Here is a 13974-nt window from a genome sequence, read left to right on the forward strand (position 1 = left end):
GGGTTCAGGGTCACCTGATCTAACCTCAACCATGTTTTAGCAAAAAGGAAAGTTTTAAGCCAAATCTTAAAGGCAGAAAACTGGGAGCTGGTTCCACAGAAGAGGGGGCTGAAAGCCTACTTTTAAGTATACGAGGCACCACAAGTAAGCGGGCAGTCTAAGTGCTAGCGGTCTATTAATGTGATTGATACTATATATCTTTAAGATAATGTGGGGCTTGATTACTCATGACCCTGTGACACAATACATACATTTATGCAAAAAAAATAATAGTAGAAAGGAAAACAATAACATGAACAAAAACAACGCATAAAAAGAAGTTGACAAACCAAAGGAGCCTATAGAGAGTTTGTAGAGCGTTTTTTTGGCAAAGCAAATGTGTTTGGCACAACAGGGCATTGAAAAAAAGAAGATTCATCACAATCTCAGGAACACAGAGGCTGGCATTATGTTAAAGAGGCAGTTCATTCTCAAATACTCTCCAGTGTGGCTGAATTAAAGCAATTCTGCAAAGAAGAGTGGGCCAAAATTCCTCCACAGCGATGTGAAAGAGCCATTGCGAGTTATCTCAAATGCTTGATTGCAGTTTTTGCTGTTGGCATATCCAGTTATTAGGCTTAGGGGGCAATTACTTTTTCAAATCGGGCCAGGTAGGTTTATTATTATTATTTTTTTTTTACCTTACACATTGTTTTTAATGAGGTCATCTCTGCTTAATATTAAAATATTTTTGATAATATATAAAAGATTTGTGTGATAAATATGTTAGAGGTAAGAAATCAAGAAGGGGGAAAATACTTTTTGATGGCACTGATTTTTGACCCTCTGATTTCTGTTAGAATGGTGACACTGATATTCTACATACAGATATGACTTTTTGCATAGTCTTTTGATGCTAAACTGTTTGGAGTTTTTGACAGTTCACCCCGTAATTATTTCTTTTAATTAATTAATTAGATTTTTGATATGGCACAGTCTGTCTGTCTAGTTAGGCCACAGAAGTGCATGTCCTTCTGCTGGTGCATTCTTAATTATGGCTTTAGTGATATTGAGGCTGACATTTAAGATCCCTTCATGCCTGTGTTTTTTGAAAGACCTGAATAAGGCCCATCTGGTCTAAGTAGGACACTGGGGATGACAGTGTGCCAGCATGTTAATATGTTCTCACACAGATGCGGGGGCTGCTGTGTTAAAGAGATGATGATGACACTCCCAGTCACGTTCACTCACTTAGCAAAAGTTGTCTCCTCTTGATCATTCTTGACAGTAACAAAAAGGGTGAATATTCTCTAATCAAGGCCAAAAATTCTGATCACTGCTGGCATTTCCCTAATCACCCACATAATAGCATTTGGAGGACAGTGTCAGAGGATAATGGAAGGTTAGCCATACTAAACAATAAGAAATAACAGGTGTATTTCAAAAATGGCAAATCCATTAACTCAAAGATGTCATGTAGGCTCCAGAAGTACTGGTGGCACAAAATTTATTTTTTGACATATAGGTTTTCATAGCTTACATTAATTATCTTTAATAAATTTAATTAACAATCCAGTTACTCATTTTTCCTTTATACAAGGTTAAGAAAAAATGTGCTATCCTACCGTACCATCTTAATATTTCATGGCAACAGGCTATCTAAACAATTCAAGGTTAGTACGAGCTAGTAGGTTCTTGGCTATGTCTGTTATGCATAGACACAACACTGGCTCATTTCTTGAGTTAGGTGTCATTTTTAGGCTTTAAGAGGCTATCTACTTACAATAGAAATTCTAAAAGTCTAAAGTCATCATTGACGTTTCAAGGCAGCTCATGTGTTTTCCTGTTTCCGATATACTGTCTCACACACATAATTCAATAAATTACATTGTCCACAAATGAAAAGAAGATGAAACTACGAGAAAGAAAAGGGGAAACATTATCCAGAATAAATCAGAAGTTGGTGTAGTAAAAGGAATTGAGCATGCTTGCTGGTTTATCCCTGTCTGCAGTAAACAGTTTTAGCTCTCCAAACCAGTCTCCTTGCTGTGTTCTCCCTTTGAAACAGCAGCCAGGCTTTCCATTAAGTGTCAATGTGCTATTGAAGCCTTCCTCTTTCACAAAGATTATGTTTCACTTTCATATCTGAAAGTGTGCAGCCAGATCTAATAATACCATATCGAAATTGATGTTGGGGAAAATTTACTACTTTGTTGGAGAAAGAAAACAATGAGAACACAAAAAAAGAACACAAATCATGTCCTCTATCCCCAAATGTCACCACCAGATTCTTTAATACCAATGAATAAACACTCATTTTTTTGTGTCACTTGAATATAAAAGCTCCACCAGAGTTCTCCGGTTGATCTGATATCCTCGTGTTGGTGTTGTTCCCAGATCATCATACTAAATGTTGTTCCAGGATCAACATTGCAAGTAATCAATCAGAATGTTGTGACGTCATACTTTTGCGACTTCGGGAAAAAGCGGCGTAAAACAAAAAACTGTTCTAAAGCTGCGTGAAACCGCCTCTGTCCGCCGATCAACGGACCCTGACCCTAACCCTAACCCTTTAATAAACAGTAAGCAGAATTGATATTGTCCTTGCAACATTGGAATTTCATAAATGCATGGCGCAATGGCTTGGCGCACAAAAGAATAACGTCGCAACAATGTGATTGGTCACTTGCAATGTTGAACCTGGAACAACATTTTCATGATGGTCTGGGAACAACACCAACACGAGGATATCAGATCATCCGAGTTCTCCTGTCACCTGGAAATGTGGCAGGTAAGTATGTTTAAGAGTAACCCTGAAGACATCCTGAAATGCATGTCCCAACTAAGGCTAACTTCTTATCCTAAATGAGAAGATGGTCCTAAAGGGAGGTAATAAAGACCTATAAGCCACTTCCTGCTGAGATGTGTGGAAACAGTACCCTTTATAATAAAGGCTAGTTGCTGCATTTAAAATCTCCTTTTTATGACAGAAAGGAATTAGTCACAATCACCCACCTTGGGAATGTTCATAGGCTTATGCAAAGGTTATATGCAGTACAAACCCTTCAAATCCACAGCCATAGGTACAATTTCAAGGACAACAAGGACATATACATAAAAACAAAATAACTGCAATTCTCAAAGTATTGCTAATAATTTGCTTTTCTTAAAGTGAATGCCTAATAAATCTCATGAGCCACTTAATTATTAGCACAAAGCATTTACCTCAATCCAATATTACAATGTATTGATGACATGAACTATATCTGATGTTAATGATAATGATGTTACAGACTGTTTTCCTGTCTCTTCTGTGATTTCCACACTGATTTTCTATGTAATATTCTTGTAGCTTTTTAAAGGAGCAGAAATTTGAAAGTGTGAAGTTAGTTCATCCAAAGTTTAGAATAAGCAGAAAGAATGTTACTACAAAAGCTGGAATGATTAATAGTCGAGACAATACTAGTCTAATGAGCAACGTTTGTTCCGGTACACCACCGAAACTGATCAACGTGGAAATATGATGAAGGTGGCATTAAGCCACTATTAGAAAGAAAGGATGTTCTGAATCTAATATATAATTGTCTACTTTTAGCTTGTGGAATCAAGTGCCACAAGTACTGAGCCCACATGATGCAACGTGCTGAAACCAACCAGGAATAAAAACTTTAGTACTCTGCTCTGGAGTTTTAGTTTCCCTCTTTCTTTATAATTGATTACAGATGTTACAGTTTATGAGGCAATTGCATTTAACAAGACTTTAGCATAAACAACAACAGCTGGATGATCAGCTGCTGAATCCAGATGTATGGGAAGTTGAAAACAGACACATCAAACTTTGTCTCAATGAAGTATTCTGAAAGAACAAGACATCTTGATTTAGATGCAAAACACAGTCCCATGCATGGCTGGCTCCTCCCATGAGGGGCCAGAAGATTAAGATTTAATGGTGATACTGAGGGAATGACACTATCTGTCTGCATACTCCCATCTCTTCACACAACATCACGTCTGCTGCCTTTCTACCTTATTCTCTCATCAAACAAAATTGCAGATGCATTTTCCTACAAAGCCATGCCATACAAGTATTTGTGCATGCCATAAATGACTGTATGCACATGCACGTGCAAATTTACATACTCTTATAAAAACTCTGACAAAAGCTCTGCTACAGGCAGGGGGAATCAGCTGTAAATTAAAACTCTTGTCAAGATTATCTTTTTGTAGCATGAAAAATGGAATTGGCTTAAAAAGTGTTGGATCGGCACTCAACATGTCTGGCAAAGCAAACGTGACTGAAGGGAATGCTCTGATTTAAACATACATAAAAAAATAGCCATTATTGCCCCTTTTGCATTGATATTATCAGTATAGACTGTCAAACTCAACTAATGCATTACACACAAGGAGTATTGCTGTCTGGATCATCTTTATTGTCTGGTGACTTAAAAAGGGCAACATTGTTCTCTAGGTCTACAAGAGAAAGAAAAAGAGAAATCAATAATGTTTCAGTTTACAGCTAATAAAAGTCAATATTGCATCCACACAAAAGAACTGCATGCCTCAATTGCAAGGGCCACATTTGAGAAATTCAGATGCAACCAACTAGTTAATAATAGAAGGGTGAAAATCTAAGTGTAATGACTTCCTTTCTTAAACCAATATTCTTTATAATATATGAAGTAGTGAGAAGTAAAACTGACAGATCAGTTTTCAGTTGAATTTAAGGGGTCAAGCCTAATGACAATGGATCTCATGTTTTGCACATCTGTAACAACCTTATAAACTAAATTGGATCGACACAAAGAACATTTGCCTATATAGCCATATTTCTCATATGTCTAACTGCAGCATGTTATCTTACAATGATTCAGTATAGTAAATATAGTCTATAGTAATAGCTATCGTGCACGCATGACTAAACAACTGCTTAACTTACAGACCATTTAGCATTCTTGTGACACATGGAAATAAGAACACAAGCCAAGGGATAACCTTTGAATGACTTTTCCTACACTACCCGCAAAAAAATAAAAATAAATAAATACACAGTACCAGAAATCCATGACTGTAAATTATTTATGATTCATAGGTGCTGTCTCAGAAGCTGTGAAGAATTCACAGACTCATTGTAAATTTAAAGGATGCTCTCAGCGTGAGCAAAAGCCCAGGTTGACAGTGAAAAACCTTTTTCTCAGATGGGACATATCCTGCTGCTTTGACCTGTTTGTCCTGGCAGCATTGATGGGGAATTGAGCCATTATTCACCATTAATTTGTGGTTCAATGGTCAGAGAGGCTGTAGCAGGGGACACTGACTCAACATTGCCATGGTGACATGGAGTACAGAAAGGAAATTAAACTGTAGGACACAAACAAGTCTAGTGTCACAAAGCTAAAAGTGCCTATATAGAGTCCAACAAAGCTCTTTAGGGTAAATACCATTAAATAGGACAATGGCATACTTTTTTACTCAAAGCACAAGCATATCGATTTGAAGACTCAGTAGAGTCGCATTTAAAATTGGGCTCTATGCAGTGATGACTAATGAACAACAAGAGGTTTGTGGGAATGACAAAGAGCTGAAATGACTGGGTGAAAATCATCTGCGGAGGTTCAAAATGTTAGCAGGTAGACAGTAACACCTCATGTCACCCCGACCTTGCAAAGACCACTTACAAGTTTTTTTTTTTCATGGTTGGCCAATTCTCCTTCAAAATGAAATAAAATAATCTAAAACTAAAATTTGATTTCCTGAAGTAAAGCTCCTGTTGACACAAGCTGTTATGGCCAGATATCAAATTGGACAGAGCACATGGAAGCCAGGTCAGTTAAAGGCTGAGCTAGACCTTGATGCAAACAATACTGTGCAGTGTCACTGAGACAAATGACAGAAACATGGGCAAATGCAACTGAATAAACTGTTTTATTCAGTTATTGATCTTACCAAAACTATAATGTCACTACTATAATACATTGCTTATGTGAATTTAACCCTTTAAGACCTACCATAGAACCAAGTCCACCAGAGCTTATATTATATTTTTACATGTTGTAGAGCCATTTCTGGGAGCATTTCAAGTTGATATACATCAATACAACAATTATAGCCCAAATTTTAATAATATGTATGCATTAAGTGCATAGTAATTACATAAATTGCAAAAAAGTGCAATAAACTACAAAAAATTAGAAAATCGTTGTTGTTTTTTTTAAATATATATTTCTAGTTAGAGAAATTTAAGAGGCTTATCCCTCAAAACTGTAAATACAAAAAAGTTGCACAAAATACTTTCCCACCACAGGAAATTTATTTTAACTGTCTTCATAGTTTTATTTTTGAAATACACCAATTTTTATATACTGCAGGAAAAACTAAAATAAATACTATAATGCAAATTTGCAAAAAAAACAGCATATGCATCAAAATAAACTATTTCCAGCAGTGCAATATGAGTCCTAAGCATCCCAGAAATGACACAGAAAGTCATAAAGTCAAACACAAGTGTAGGCTCATAAGGCCCTAATGGTAAAAAACTACATTTCCGCAAAATGACGTCACTTCCGGTTCCGGGCAGGTCATGGCGGACATGCGATAGTTCGTGCTGATGAATGTAGGAAGTGTTACAAACAGCTGATCGGATCGGCAAAGTGTGTTTCTGGAATATTATGTTTTTGTTGCTGCAAGTGCTTTTTATGCAGTTTTTGCAAAGCTATATGTGGAAGGAAACTGTGACTTAGGACAAGCTGATGGCATAAGATACAACAGCTCTGGTTTCAAATGCAAAACAAATTATTGCGCTAGCTTACGTGGTTGCAGTGCTACCGGGATTTTAAAAAAGTTATGCAAAATGGAGCGTGCCCGCTCCGACCAGCTTTAAAGGGTTAACTTAAACTAAATATGATATGGAAAGTATGGCAAAACCATATATGATATGAACAGTGTGCATAAAATTACTAATTAATAATAACTTGATATGGTACAACTTGTAAACAAAACATATTAGTAAAATCTGCTGACAAATACAATTAATTAGCTTAACAACATGCTGGCTATCAAATAACAATGAAACCATCACACTTATAGGCAGATAATCTTGTAGAACCTGAAAACTGAAACTGTTGTTATTGTTGTTGTTGTTGTTGTTGTTTTTTACCAGTCGAACAACTTTAATTCACAGACCGCACCACCAAATTCTTCAAATATCCCATTCAAAAGATGCACAAGTTCACATTTTTAGTGAAGAAATTAATCAAAAATGAGTTCTGAGGTGAAAAGTTTACACCAAAAATTGTTGGCTGTAGCCAGAAAAGTTGAACACACTCTTGCATATTTACATATTTTATTAACTGTGGAAAATCAAGATAGAATCGCTATGAAAGAGAAAGGTATGTTGCAGTGAAAAGTATGCAGAGCCTATTTGAGGCTAGCTGCTTACCACTTTGAGAAGCAATCATCCCCGCAGCCATGGCCTGTTCTTTTCTCTCTTCTTTTGGTGTGGTCGTCCCTTTTTTTCTTGTTTTATCTAGAAAAAAATAGCGAAATATAACCATGAATCATGGCTAAGTTTATGACCACAGTGACAATCAGCAACTAGAATGTCAACATTTCCAAAGTAAAATCCCTAAACAAACCAACAAACGTCAAATTAGATGGTGGATACATCATGCCTTGGACTTTGTTATTAAACTGTCACATAATGCAGCATGTTTCAATGAGTGGTGAAAAAAATAAAGCACAAACCGAAAGTAGGGGTTAAAAACAACAACAATCATTTAACCAGTAGTGAGAAAACTAAATATAACAACATATAAAGAACTGAATCTACATTCATTTTCAGTTTCAAGCTTTGTATCTCCTAGGAACAGCATTGCTTTCACAGTTTTTCCTAAAATTGTCTTTGCCTGTCTGTGGCATATTTATGTGATCGGTACTTCATGTACTTGGAGAGAACAGGTTGGAGATTCATCCAAATGAGGTTGTGCACATACAATTCTTGGATTTGTAACAAAAATGTTAAAGATTTAATACTTTTGAGCCAAGACAGGGTATTTTTAAACTGACATAAAAAAAAAATTGTGTTGTTCTAACATGCTGAAAAATGTGAAGCCTTGATTTACTGAGTCAGACCCTGAGTCATTTCACACAGCATCCATTGTGTTTACATTCTCTAACTAGATGCAAAATAACACATAAATCAGATGTTTGATAAAAGCTGGTAACCTGCTACATGTCAGAGACATGAGATTATCTGGGATTACTGTGAGTCATCACCTTACTTTCCATTTTTTTAAATTGCGTTTATACCAATGATGTGTGTGTGTATATATATATATATATATATATATATATATATATATATAGATACACACACACACATATATATATATATACATATAGTTCTTAAAATGCATTTGGTTATGATGTTCAGTTTGATATGGAGTACATAAATTGGAAGTTGGGATTTGTGTCGTGCATGTGGGTACATGGATTGCTGTTCAAGTATCTGTTTCAGAATCTTTCGAATTTCCAAGTTCCTAATAAACGGCATGTGGTGCAAAATGAACACTGGCCGCTTCTCACTACTTTCCTTCTATAATGAGACCCCTTATCCAAACTACAGAAGGAAACACAAAGGATAGTGATTATGCAATAGGCGTGTCTGAGTTGCTAATGTGGTGGTGATGAGAGAGGGAGAGAGAGAGGAGGGAGCTATCTACTCCAAGTCCAAAGGCAGTGAGATTAAATAAAAGTTTTACTCAGGACACTCTTGTTAAAATCACTCTTGACACCCTGCACTATTAGTACGCCATTAAGAGTTCAAGGACAATAGCTGTCCTGTTTTTTGATCATTTATCCCTTGGATCCCCTCGTTAAGCCTGAACCCAGTTCCTCACAATGGCCACAGAATATTGATGGGTTGAAAGGATGATTTTGCTGAATTCATAATAATCCTCTTCTTGTCTGTTCTTGATAATACAGATGAGCTAGTCTTTGACATTCCAGAGTGAAAGGTTAATTGCCTGATGCTGATCTAAATCTCTCAATAAACTTAATATTTTATAGTGGGGCGATCGTGGCTCAAGAGTTGGGAGTTCGCCTTGTAATTGGAAGGTTGCCGGTTCGAGCCCCGGCTTGGACAGTCTCGGTCGTTGTGTCCTTGGGCAAGACACTTCACCCATTGCCTACTGGTGGTGGTCAGAGGGCCCGGTGGCGCCAGTGTTCGGCAGCCTCGCCTCTGTCAGTGCGCCCCAGGGTGGCTGTGGCTACAATGTAGCTGCCATCACCAGTGTTTGAATGTGTGCGTGAATGGGTGGATGACTGGATGTGTAAAGCGCTTTGGGGTCCTTAAGGAGTAGTAAAGCGCTATATAAATACAGGCCATTTACCATTCAAACAATACTAAAGGCTCTTCTTTTTCATTGCATCCAGAAGGCATCCTGTTCAGATACTCAAACCACCTCAGCTATCTCATGGTGACATGGCAGAACCCAGGTAGTGACCTGAGCACATCGGAGCAGTATACATCACGTGATAGAGCGGCTGTTGTGTGCTAGACCTGTCGGCAGTCTGGAGTTCACACTGAAAGCATGTGGAGCCACGCTACACGCTGCCAAACCAGGTGTTATGCAAAGGTAGGTATCCGGACAAAATTTGTTCCCCCTGCGTCGCGAGCATTCGCTGGGCCCGGAGTGCAGATCAAATCAAGTGCTTTGCACTGACGCTCAGCTTTCTCTTCACCACAACCGACCAGCACACCGTCCACATCACTACAGATGCTGCACAAATCCACAATTCAATCTATTCTTGTTGATTGACAAATTTTAAGATCCTCCACCTGGGGCAGCTACTTGTCCTTGATCCAGAGTGCACACACCATTCTTTTTTTTTGGGTGAGAACCATGGCCTCAGATTTGGTAGGGCTAATTCTCATCCAACCCACTTCATATTCAGCTGCAAACGGCCTCAGTGCAAGTCACTGCCTGATGAAACAAGGAGAACTACATCATCTGCGAAAGATCCTGAGTCCACCACACCTGACATGCTCCACCTTCCACCTCATGACTGAGCCTAGAAATTCTGTCTTTAAGAATTGTGATTAAAATTGTCATGACAGAGACCAACACCCACCAGGAATGACAGCAATGGAGCTTTTCTTCTTTACAATGACTGGCAGAGGTACCCTAACTACCTCAGCACTGTGTGATAGGGCCAATGGGAAACATTAACTGAATAAATAGTTCACTATTAAAACTATACAGGTGGAATTGGGTGCGTTTTACTGGAGCCCCTGGGGACCCCATGACATTTGCATTATTAAAAACCACTAATCAAAGCAGAAATCTAACATAATGATGTCATATCATTAAGAACACATTGACAGTAATTAAAATAAATAAAGGGGAAAAATGATTTATATATTTAAAAAAACACACACAAAACAACTAACAAACATTGTAAGCTGTGGCTTGGGTCTACACATACCCTAGTCATTAGGATGAGGGTTAAATACCCTTCGACAATAGCTTCAGAGAAAAAAAACCTTTTTTATACACAGTTCTGTTTTGCTCTTTTGTTCTGAACTTAATATCCTTAAAGATACTTGAGGAACAGGTACAGACAGAACTCTGAAAATCACTTTATATTCATCAAGTCAAGATTTGAATTACTTAAATAATGATATTTATCTTTTGGGACTCAATAGCCTTTTCAACACACACACACATACCTATGTGTGTGTGTCAATATGGATGAGGCTGTGTACAGGTCAAATGCCGATTGGTTGAATAGTGGGCTGGGAAAGGAAAGGGAATGAAATTAAGCTACTACTACTAGAAGGAAACATGCAAAAAAAAAAAAAATCAAAGATAAATCAGGAAAAGCACACGCTGTGGCTGCAGCAGAGACTTTTCATGGTTATTAATACCCGGTTTCACTCTAGCTTTATGTCATAAGTTGTCTGTGTAGGCTCTCAGTCATCCAGGTCATAGCAGTCTTATCATGGTGGAGAGTCCCAGGTATTGAAACCCTAATGGTGGTTGTCCCAAGACAGCCGTTGATCCATTATTACATGTGCCTTATGACATGGGCCAAGGTGAAACAAGGTGCGAGTGGTTTCAGGTAAAACCACTGTGAGACTTTGACTCACCCTATCATGTGACCTATTGAGGTCACCTGAAGTAAGATGCGAGTGGATGTTGAGGCACCAGGAAAGGGATCTCAAGATTGTCATAAGTTTGGTCTTCTCCATGAATCTCCAAAGGACCAAAAACAACACAAGCCCTCGTCTGTGACAGTGCCTCTTCATGAGAGTACAGAGAAACAACATGGAGGCAATTGCCTGCAAAACTGTGTGTAGGCTCTGCATAGGGCCAGTGCACAACTACGCAGGCCCATTATCCATTCTATTGTGTTTTTTTTGCTATAGGCCAGTATATTCATTTTGCCTATAACAAACACAATCATTTAAATTCAGAATCACACTTTGAGTATATCATTGTACATTAGTGGATTTAATAACTTTCCATTGACAATGTGTCATCCACAGACCCTGTGACAGTTGTCAGCAATTCCCTTGAAACAAACTTGGCTTTGATTCACAAGGATGCATTAACACGCCATTTGCCACCTGGAATCAAGATGCACACTGATCATGCCATTAGCTTCTCTCTTTAATTATGAGACCATAAAATGTCTTAATATGCAAGAGCACCTGGATGCTGCTATAGACATCAGAACTTCATCAGCATTTGTTCCTAACTACCATGCCCAGGTCTAGATAATTGGTGTTTTATTTTGTATATGGGAAATGGTAAGGGACAGATTGGAGAATGAGATGTTTGTTTGCCTTCCCATTTTACTGATAAATGACAACCTCAAATGTATTTATCAGCAAGTGGATTATTTTTAAGAGCAAGAACTAGCTCATGGTGGGAATGGAATAGCATGCACACTATGATTTAATAAATCAGAAATAACCTTCAAAGAGAGCACTTCTGTAAAAATAATTTTAAGATTATGGTCTTTAATGTAAGGCTTTAATTTCTGAGAACGGACACCCTCCACCCACCATTAAGGTAATGTCCAAAATCAACTGGAAAGCCACTGTTGCTAAACTCACTTCTGAGTCTTTAATTTATCTAATCGGTTATTGTTGTGTTAGACAATGCAAGGCTAAAGTTAACACAAAAAATAAAAAAACACAAAAACAGAAATCTAGATGTAGAGAAGATATGCTGTTGCTTCTGTGTAATATAATGCCCAAATATATTGTTTTGTATACACTGTCACTTTCTATAGCACTAACAGCTGGGACCCAATTCAAGGTATCTGCAACATAGCTATCAAAATAAAATCTGATTGTGATTTGGATGACTTGCCCATTATTGTACAATGTTTTATTTTACTGTTTAGTTGACAAGTGTAACGCATGTCAAAGTAACTCATCTTTCCAATCCAAAGGGCTTTACTTTCAACTAATGATATACAGTTAATAAAGCAGAACCAATTACTTTGCACAGCTGGGCATCTTTTATATGTTCTTTTCAATCTAGGCCATTTGATTGCTTGTAAATACACGGTTGATTTATATTTCTTTACAGTGCAAAACGCAGTGGGCCCAGTGACAAGAAAGCAATTAATCACATTATTATGCCAATTAAGAAGTTGGTCTGCTCCACTGAAGGTAGAAAAAAACAATGAGGGAACTGAAGATGTGAGTGGAAGGCACTACAAGAAGTTAATGCAAGCCATTAAATTGCACCCATCACCCCAGTCCTCTACATGGACATGGTTTAACCTATTACCATTGTTTAACATGAATATCATTACAATGCATCTGAACTTACCCTTTTTAATTTTTCATATTTATTTCCTATCTTATTCATAGCCTTTTCCTTTTTTGTTTTCTTTAGGTCACAAGCAGTTGTCCAAGCATTTCACTACATATCGTACTGTGTATGACTGTGTACGTGACAAATAAAATTTGAATTTGAACGCTTAATTAATTGTTAAACAACTTTGTTAATGATCTTTTTTCTCATTGGATGATAAAGACATTTGTGTACGACCAAATGTAAACACCGAATATTTATCTTCAGATTGGGAAGATAAGCAATAAAGGAATATATTCCTTTATAGATGATGCCAAATACAAAACATTGTCTGAACAGTTCTGCTGTGACAAGTTTGGTAAAATCAAGCACAGACATGAGTTTTCATAACACCTCTGACTTTTGCAGAAGATACTTTGATTATAATGGTCTATAACTATAGCTTTGTTCATATGCCGGCAGACCAGAGTTGTGTCAAAAATATAATGCCGCAAAAACTAACAAAGAAAATCTGAAACCAGTAAAGACTCATTGAATAATAATAATAATGATGATAATTCTGTTACAAATATGGTAAATGGCCTGCATTTGTATAGCGCTTTTACTCAGTCCCTAAGGACCCCAAAGCGCTTCACACTACATTCAGTCATTCACACATTCACACACTGGTAATGGCAAGCTACATTGTAGCCACAGCTGCCCTGGGGCGCACTGACAGAGGTGAGGCTGCCAGACACTGGCGCCACTGGGCCCTCTGACCACCACTAGTAGGCAAACATGGGGTTAGTATCTTGCCCAAGGATTTGGCATGCATGGATCGAACCACCGACCTTTTGATTAGTGGCTGACCTGCTCTGCCACCTGAGCTACAGCCACCCCTATATCTATAACTGAGCCGTGAGTGCTTCCTCTTGTTAAAAAGAATATATGTTTAACAAAGAAACACTTTTTCACATGTATTTTTCAAGCCTAGACTGAAATTTCCTGTGGTTGCTTGCTTGATGTTGATGCAGCCTAAATGTTGTGCTGTTATTCATATTCAATTTATGATAAACATTAGGCATGGCTTCTACATGATTATAAGTGATTTGATTTGTGCTATTATTTTCTCTGAATCTTTCTATATTAACTTGAAATCTGTATATTTGCATTGGTAAGGCTA

General features: G+C 37.6%; 1 protein-coding gene across 2 annotated transcripts in view; it reads right to left on the reverse strand.

Annotated features, from left to right (window-relative positions):
• Positions 1 to 13974, reverse strand: part of lingo2 (leucine rich repeat and Ig domain containing 2) — a 239702-nt gene that overhangs the window by 74064 nt on the left and 151664 nt on the right. For both annotated transcript variants that reach the window (XM_085468894.1, XM_085468889.1), the window contains exon 4: positions 7418 to 7504. The gene's annotated coding sequence lies outside the window, so the exon portion shown is untranslated. The remainder of the gene's footprint in view (positions 1 to 7417; positions 7505 to 13974) is intronic.

Source organism: Copadichromis virginalis, linkage group LG2 (genome assembly GCF_057382275.1).
Source record: "Copadichromis virginalis isolate Kocher_CV1m ecotype Utaka linkage group LG2, C_Virginalis_male_GT1.1, whole genome shotgun sequence".
NCBI lineage: Eukaryota > Metazoa > Chordata > Actinopteri > Cichliformes > Cichlidae > Copadichromis > Copadichromis virginalis.